Source organism: Neopsephotus bourkii, unplaced genomic scaffold (assembly GCF_033783945.1).
Source record: "Neopsephotus bourkii isolate Nb327-2 ecotype Australia unplaced genomic scaffold, CSIRO-AGI_Nbou_v1 NB_1767, whole genome shotgun sequence".
NCBI classification, from domain to species: Eukaryota; Metazoa; Chordata; class Aves; order Psittaciformes; family Psittacidae; genus Neopsephotus; species Neopsephotus bourkii.
In genome coordinates, this window is record NW_026902241.1 from 10,645,213 (window position 1) to 10,652,516 (window position 7,304).

The 7,304-nt window shown below is 43.3% G+C and overlaps 1 long non-coding RNA gene across 1 annotated transcript; it reads right to left on the minus strand.

The window, feature by feature from the left end:
• Positions 1 to 806: 806 nt before the first annotated feature.
• On the minus strand, positions 807 to 5,866 carry LOC133225854 (uncharacterized). Its single transcript, XR_009729298.1, has 3 exons — positions 5,814 to 5,866; positions 2,429 to 2,544; positions 807 to 1,034 (listed from the first exon to the last, which is right to left on the minus strand). It is a non-coding gene; the product is annotated as an uncharacterized LOC133225854 (long non-coding RNA).
• Positions 5,867 to 7,304: the final 1,438 nt, after the last annotated feature.

The window sequence follows — 7,304 nt, forward strand, 5'->3', positions numbered from 1 at the left end:
CCCTCTCCAGCTTGCATTTCAGCCCATAAAATAGGCTCTTCAGAATAAAAAATGATCATGTCACCCAGCAGTCTTAATGTTACTTCTAAGACCACTAATTGATTCTGCTGCTCTGATATCCTCTTGCAAGGCATTCCAGAGCCTAGGAACATTAACAAGCAAATGCTCTGGCACCAGCTGTCTTAAGCCTAAATCTAGTCTCCACCAAAATGCTGGCATTAGATGTCTTCTCATTTTACATGTTTGCATTTTTACAACAACATTCCACCGTTTTGAGTCTACTGTAGGCTGGCTGAAGAGTCAGTTTTGTGACCTACAATCTGAGTCTTACCCTGAGTCAAGAAAAGCAATGACCACAATAGAAAAGAGGTTTCAGTAGAAAAGTTGGGGTTTGGGTTAGCTCTGTAGAGTGTAGGTCCACAGGTGCATATCCCAGGACATGGACGTGAACTAGTGTGGCTATGCCATTTATTCTCCTGGGCCTAGGGACCTGTCTAAGTGAAGGAGGGTGTTCTGCTTTGTACACACATTGGTTGAAACACATGAAAATGCTCCCCATTCCTTTTAATACTGCATATTGCTGCACTTTTCTTGCTGCTGCTTGTGACAGTGTACTCCTGTGTGCTGATCCTCCACAAACCATGATGGGCAAACAGGTAAGGCTCATGAAGGTACATGAAGTCTGTTACAGCAGCAGTCTACTGTTAGTCTACTAAGCCAGCACAGCTAGAAGTCCCAGGGTGCTAACCAGAATCACCTCTGTCATCTCATGACACACAGCGATCTAATGGAAGAAAGATCAAATCTCACTCCTTAGTCCCGGTGTCTTTTTTCACAAACCACGGGAAGCAATAAACCACAAACCACACAGAGCATAACAAAATTCAAGCAGGCTACCAGTTTAAACCTTGGAGCTGGCAAGGAGACATTCTATTTACCCTGGCACATGCAAGATCAGCATCTGAACCTGTTTCTTTCTCAGCAGCCTGCTAGTTGTGATCAGAGTCCACACATGGGATTTGCTGCTTTCAGTGCTGTAAAATAAAGTGCAGAAAAGCAAGTACAAAAGTCACACACAGACACAAGAAAGAAAGGCAAGATCACTTATTATAACCAAAACTTTGCACTTTGTGTCACCAAGTGGACTTGTCAGTCTCACGTGCATAGCCAAGGAAATCAACCCTAGACCCCAGAAATTATGCTGTGTATCATATGACCTACTGGCATATTAATACCCTTTCCTTTTTAAATCTTTGCTCTCCCTTTGGAGCCTGCCCTCTCAGTGGGGATCAGGCTGACACATTATAGGCTCAGTTTTCTTTCTGAGCTGACAACTCATCCAGGAAGAGCTGGCTTGGATGTCAGTCTTTGGAGGATACATAGAAAATTCCAATGTATAATTTGCATATCATCACTTTACTGGAAGGCATCGTAAAAAGAAATAAATACTTCTCTCTTTCAGGGCAATACCTTCAGCTTTTAGCCAGCATGTCACACTTGAAACAAAAAGAGCGTGTGCACTGAGTTTCACTGGGTGACAGTGTTCTCAATAATGCTGAGCTGAGGAAAAGCCGGTGCAGAGACAGCCGCTCTGGGCATCTTGCTCGTCCCTTCTTCCTACAGCTATTTATGGAAATATTTGGAAATTGCAGTATAGTCCTTATTTTAGGTGACTCCAGTTGTTACCTTTGGAAACCTTCCTGGAAGGCTGCCTTCATAAAAGAGCTCAGTATAAAAAGCAGTCTAGAAAGATGGCATAGGAAACAAAAAGCCTGAGAAACAGATTAGTTTCTTCCATCATCTTCCCCATAGATAGACTGTGATAGTAGGAAAACCACACCTGAATTCAGTATTGGGTGGCCCCATTACTGAAAATGTTAAGTTTTTTTTATGTAGAGCAGATGATTACATAATTATGGCGATATATTACCTCGTAGTTATACAGGAATGATCATCTCATGAGTGTTTTTACTATGCAACAGGGGTTTCATTTCCCAAATCGTGTTGTAATTATACACTGCATGGATAATACATCTAGAGGAAGAGCTGCACCTGGACACCAGAAACCATATAATCATACTAGTGAACTTCTCAAGACAGCCCTCTTGTTGGAACCCAGATTGACTGCTGTTTGGAAAACATATGCCTCTCTTCTCCACAGCTGGGTTCCCTAACTTTGCAATGAGACTCAAGTCCCTATACAGGCCAGCTACTAGTAGTGCCTAATTTAGAAATAAGCCTTTGGATGATATCATGGTCAAGATGAGGATGAGTAAAAATCTTCTATTCCAGTGCTGTCCTGCCTCAACTGACAGAATTAGTCCTGAGACCCCAGCAGGCCTAGCAGGTAGCCCAGTAATATATGGAGATGGGAAAGCACCACCAGCAGCCATGGAAGGAACATGCTCAAGTGCAGAAACCTTGATACCTCTTTTTGAGTAGTGTCCACTGCAGCTGATGCCAAAAAAGAACAAGGTTATGATTTGTCATCTTCCACAATCCCCTACTTTGTACCACACTGGAAAGACAAACTGCTCTCTCCTGCTGAAGAATAGATGTGAAAACAGGGATTATTTGCACCTTCTCAGACACCCATAAAACCTGTCACAATACAGCCCTCAGTGACCTAATTTACAAGGGGCAGGATACAGAAGTATTAAAAAGTGAAGAATTTGGGAAGCTACCTACATCCTGTGCTTATTCTGTGATCTGCTTGTACATGTTTTGGAGCTCCTTTCAGTGGAAACCCAGAGACTTGCCACCAGAACAGCAAGCTCTTCAAGCTTAGCTCAAACTTGTGTCAGCAGCACAGATGAAGGATCAGAAATGTATGAACTCTTTGCCCCCAGCTTTTGTTGAGCAAATTAATTTCTCCTATTGTTACTTGCAGAAGTGGTTCTAGGTAACTGTTTGCAGAGACCTTGCTACTGGAGAGGAATGCCCACATGGTCACAGGAGTCCCAGTCTGCTTAAAAGACCAGTATGACTTACATCAAGAAGAGACTGCTGTGTGTCCAAGAATAGTTTCTTATGGTTTGCTTCTTAAAAGGAAGGTCAGTCTTCAAAAACACGATGTGCTCAATGTTAAACCCTTTCCTGTGTATCCTTCTATCCATAAAGCAGAAAGTAAGCAGGCTGTGCCTCCTTAAAGCAGCTTTAAGTACAGACATAATCTTCCAAGCCTGGGACCATCAAGGGGTTTTTAGTCCTGCAGTTTTAAATCCGCCTGCCTCAGTGGCTTTGTCCACACTGGTCTTGACATGTTTTTGCTGCAGTCCTGGCCGGCTGAGGGCCTGACTTGTGTCAGACAAAAGCACTTTAAAACCTCATTCCAAGCTTCTGCAGGCAATGCAGTACACTGCTACTGCAGTTACAAGAGCAGAGTTAGGTGGACAAGGACAGAGCTACAAGCTGATGACAGAATCTCTCCTTTCATTCACTGAATACTGGAAAAGTCCATGTCTCTTTAGCAAGCACTCAGGTAATTTCATCTGTGTGAAGGTTTTTTTCCTCGAAGATTAAACAAAAATTAATCCAAGTCAATTAATTGACTGGTAATAAATGTATCTTTCTTGCAGTTTCTTTCCTATTATGCCCAGTTTCTTTTCCCATTATGCCCTTGCAGCTTCTTTTCCCATTCATTGCAGGCAGAAGCCATGCTGATGGGCAGATTTGTATAGGATGAATAAAATGTTGTGGAAAGACCCATATCCATGACATTGCCATTGTTCTCCAAGGACCCCTTTCAGACGTTCTCTTAATGTTAAAGTTGCATCCTTCAGGTTTGGGGAAGGATATGTTAGCAGCACAACTTTGAGATACTTCCTTCCTCTGACTTCTGTTAAAGTTGACCAAAGAGTCCACAGGGGCCAAGATGTCAAGGTGACATCACCCCACACTGCTCTTTCTGAAGGCACTCCAATAGTAGGACAAAATCACATCTGTCAGAATTGCTACTGAAGAGAGAGCCCAAAGAATCTCTGAGGAGAAAGCCATATACCTTGCTTGCTTTTTTTTTTTTACAGGGAAGCATGAGAAATGCCTGCAGTTTCTTTTCTGCATGAGAAATGCCTGCATTTTCACTCTTTCTTTAGAACTTGCCATGTTAATGGGCAAAGGAAGTTCAGCTTTGATTTCCTGATACCTGGAAGCCCAGCAGGGGACCACCTTAAACTGAAGGCTGTCAGATTGCCACCAACATACGGTGCTCCACCTTCAAAACTGATAGGCGTCACCAGCCTTCATTTTGTGTGTTTTGTTTTTTCCTAGAGGACATAACCTGGTCTGTGGTGTTTTCCCTGTACAGTAAGCTCACACCGTGTTTGAGGAGGAGCTGGGATTTCAATCAGGAAATCTCTGAACAGTAACTAAGTACTTCCAACATTGGCTATGGTTGGCTCTGTAGTTTCATCTACAGATGAATCATCCTCAAGGTTAAACACCCTGGGTGGGGCATGGATGGGTCTCCCTCCTTGCCCCCACCCCCGGTTCTTTGAATACTGCAGTGTTTTGATTTTTAAAACATATGTCTAACAAATGTAGCAGTGATAATGAGGAACATGTCAATCTGCCATGCTTCCTGTTCAAATTTCCGTTTTCATTTCTAAGGTTCAAGTACATCTTAATCCCCATGAGATAAATGTGAGCAAGTACAACAGAAGTGTAGAGTGGAGAAGAGGTGAGAGCTCAGAGCCACAATGCAAACCATTGCACATCACAGCCAGGGTCTGCTACAGGGTAAGGCTGGTCCAGCAGTCCCATCTCACCCTGATGAACCGGTTTGGTCAAAGGACCTGACCCCCAGTTTTGGAGGACCTGTGCACTGCCCCAGTGGTGTCTGACAAATTTGCTTTCTGCTGCCAAAGAGGCAGTGAAAGTTTCTGTGGCCAAACTCTCCATGTCCCTCTCCTTTCCAGACTGCACCTAACAATTATGTCAAACTTTTCTGACTGCTGAAGGCCACATAAACTATTGCTTTACATGTCTGAACTGCCCTGTGCTACGTCTTCTGCTGCCCAGATCCCTGCCTGCCTCAGTGGATGATGCTGAGACCTCACAACTACAACAGGACATTGCAACAGATTACATAAACATGCACGCTACCCTTCCATGCAGGAAGGGAGATGTTTCAGATGCTTCAGGAGAGATAATTTACACTTTTTCATACGCAGCCTGCATGGAGCACCCTTCTCCATCACCAGCCTCACAGCTAAAATCTTACCAGCCTGAAAATGCTATTCCAGCCTCTTAGCATTCACTCTTTGGTTTTTATAGTACAAAAAGAGTACTTTGACTCATTCTTTCATTCACAGGCCAGTTTCTAGATTTTGTGAGTCAATTCAGATCAGTCCATCCTGACAGACTTTTGTCTGATATTTATTCTAAGAACATCTTTACTAGCTTTCAGATTAGAAATTACAAGAAATACAAAAATCATGGGGGGAAGGGGAAAGGAAGAGAAAGAAGATCATTATCTAGGGTTGTATGATAATATTTCAGAGATTTCCAAAAAGTGGCAAATAGAGCTACAGAAAAGTTGACTGGTTTTGCCAAAACCTTTACTGAAAAAAGGACAGTCTATACGTCATGCAATTAAAGGCAAGGAGATAAAATATGGAAGTGCTGTAAAGAGATGACATTTGACATGAAATCTCATCATGCTTCCCATTCACGAGGAATTAAATTAGGCAACCAAATACTGGTTATGACCAACAGGTTGGTATAGATATGGACAGTTCACTTTAGCTCTTGTCCATCTGTTCATGTCAAGCTTTGAGACCAGCCAACCCACTCTGATAAGCAACAGGACTTACTTCCGTAAGCTCCTCCTAGCTCTTGTCATAAGCATGTGTTTCATTATGCAGGAGTCAAGATTTACCCTTGACCACAGTGTCATACAGCATTTAGAGTTACTTCTTCCTCCAAAGGAGGCTCAGCCATTCTTGATAGTTTCAGCAATCCTCCCAACTTCATGTGATTAGAGAGGTTTTCCACTGACCCACTGTCCTCAGCTGCAGCTAGTGAACAAGCCTAACAAAGCCATATAACCAGCCTAACAAATGGTTTAAACACATTTGTCCTCTAAGTCAGTTTCACCAGTGCTGTGATTTTGCTACACTTCTCAAAATCAGGCCACTAGATTAAGTCTAACACATAGATGTCTGGTGCCATTTTGGATGTCATAAACACACCTCACCATGTCATCAACACCAAGCAGGGGAGAGCTGCACCATTTAGGAGTGGGAGCTGGGTGCCAGGAGGGTGTGGAGAAGTGCCCTGAGTGCCTCTGTGTAAGCATCACATTGCTTCCTCCCTCTGGGCTGTGGTACCAGTCTCTAAGTAACCACACTCGCTTTTCCTAGTCTAAAAAAGCTGATGTTGTCTTAAATTAAAAACAGTTGTACTTCAGAATAATCTTATCTGATAGACCCTGGCAAGCCATGATTAAGCATTTTCTCCCCTGTATCACCATGGGGAAATGGTAAACACCAAGAGAGCAAGTCCCAAGACAGAACTGCAGAATCTGGTAATGGAGCACCCAAAGCAACATCCATTTAATGCACCAGCCCATTGTACTAGAAATAAGCTTTCCTCTGGCAAATTTTTAAAATACACAGCACTCATAATGATGCTGATTACTAGTTAGAAATGCACCAGCAACCAGGTATCAATCATTGCATAGTAATTTATCAACAGATACTTCAGCTGGGGAAAGGGAAGCATCATTTAAAATGCTGGACACTGTGACAGTTGGGCTGGCAGGGGACAGCCTGGCTGCCTCTTGCCTAAGGTTGAGCAGACTGATCAAGTGTCACACTCTAGGTCACCCTGCAAGCCCATGGCTCAGGAGGGATTACAGCATGGCAAGATCCTTTGTGACACCCGCTTTTGCCCTCTGATCTCTAGACCTCATGGCTCCTCATCAAAATATGACCTGCTTAGATAAAAATATCCAGTATTGTTTCACTCTGGAGCAACTGGTATGCAAAATGACTACAGCCTGGTTTTGCTGTGCTCTCAGTGAGCAGCACAGGTTTTCTGCCCTGCCTGTGTTACTTCCAGCATGCTGCTACTGGCAAAATTACACAGCTAAATTGCTAGCCAGAATCACTAGAAATAAGAATGCACCCAATCAACATATATTGACATAAACACACCTCACCGTGTCATCAACATTGGGTAAGATCAGATCAATCAATCCTTACAGAAAAATCATCATCTGGCTGAGAGCACAGGAGGAGGCAGGCAGCACACTGGGCTCACTGGGATTAGGGTGCCTGAAAAAGTACTGGCATCACAAGCTG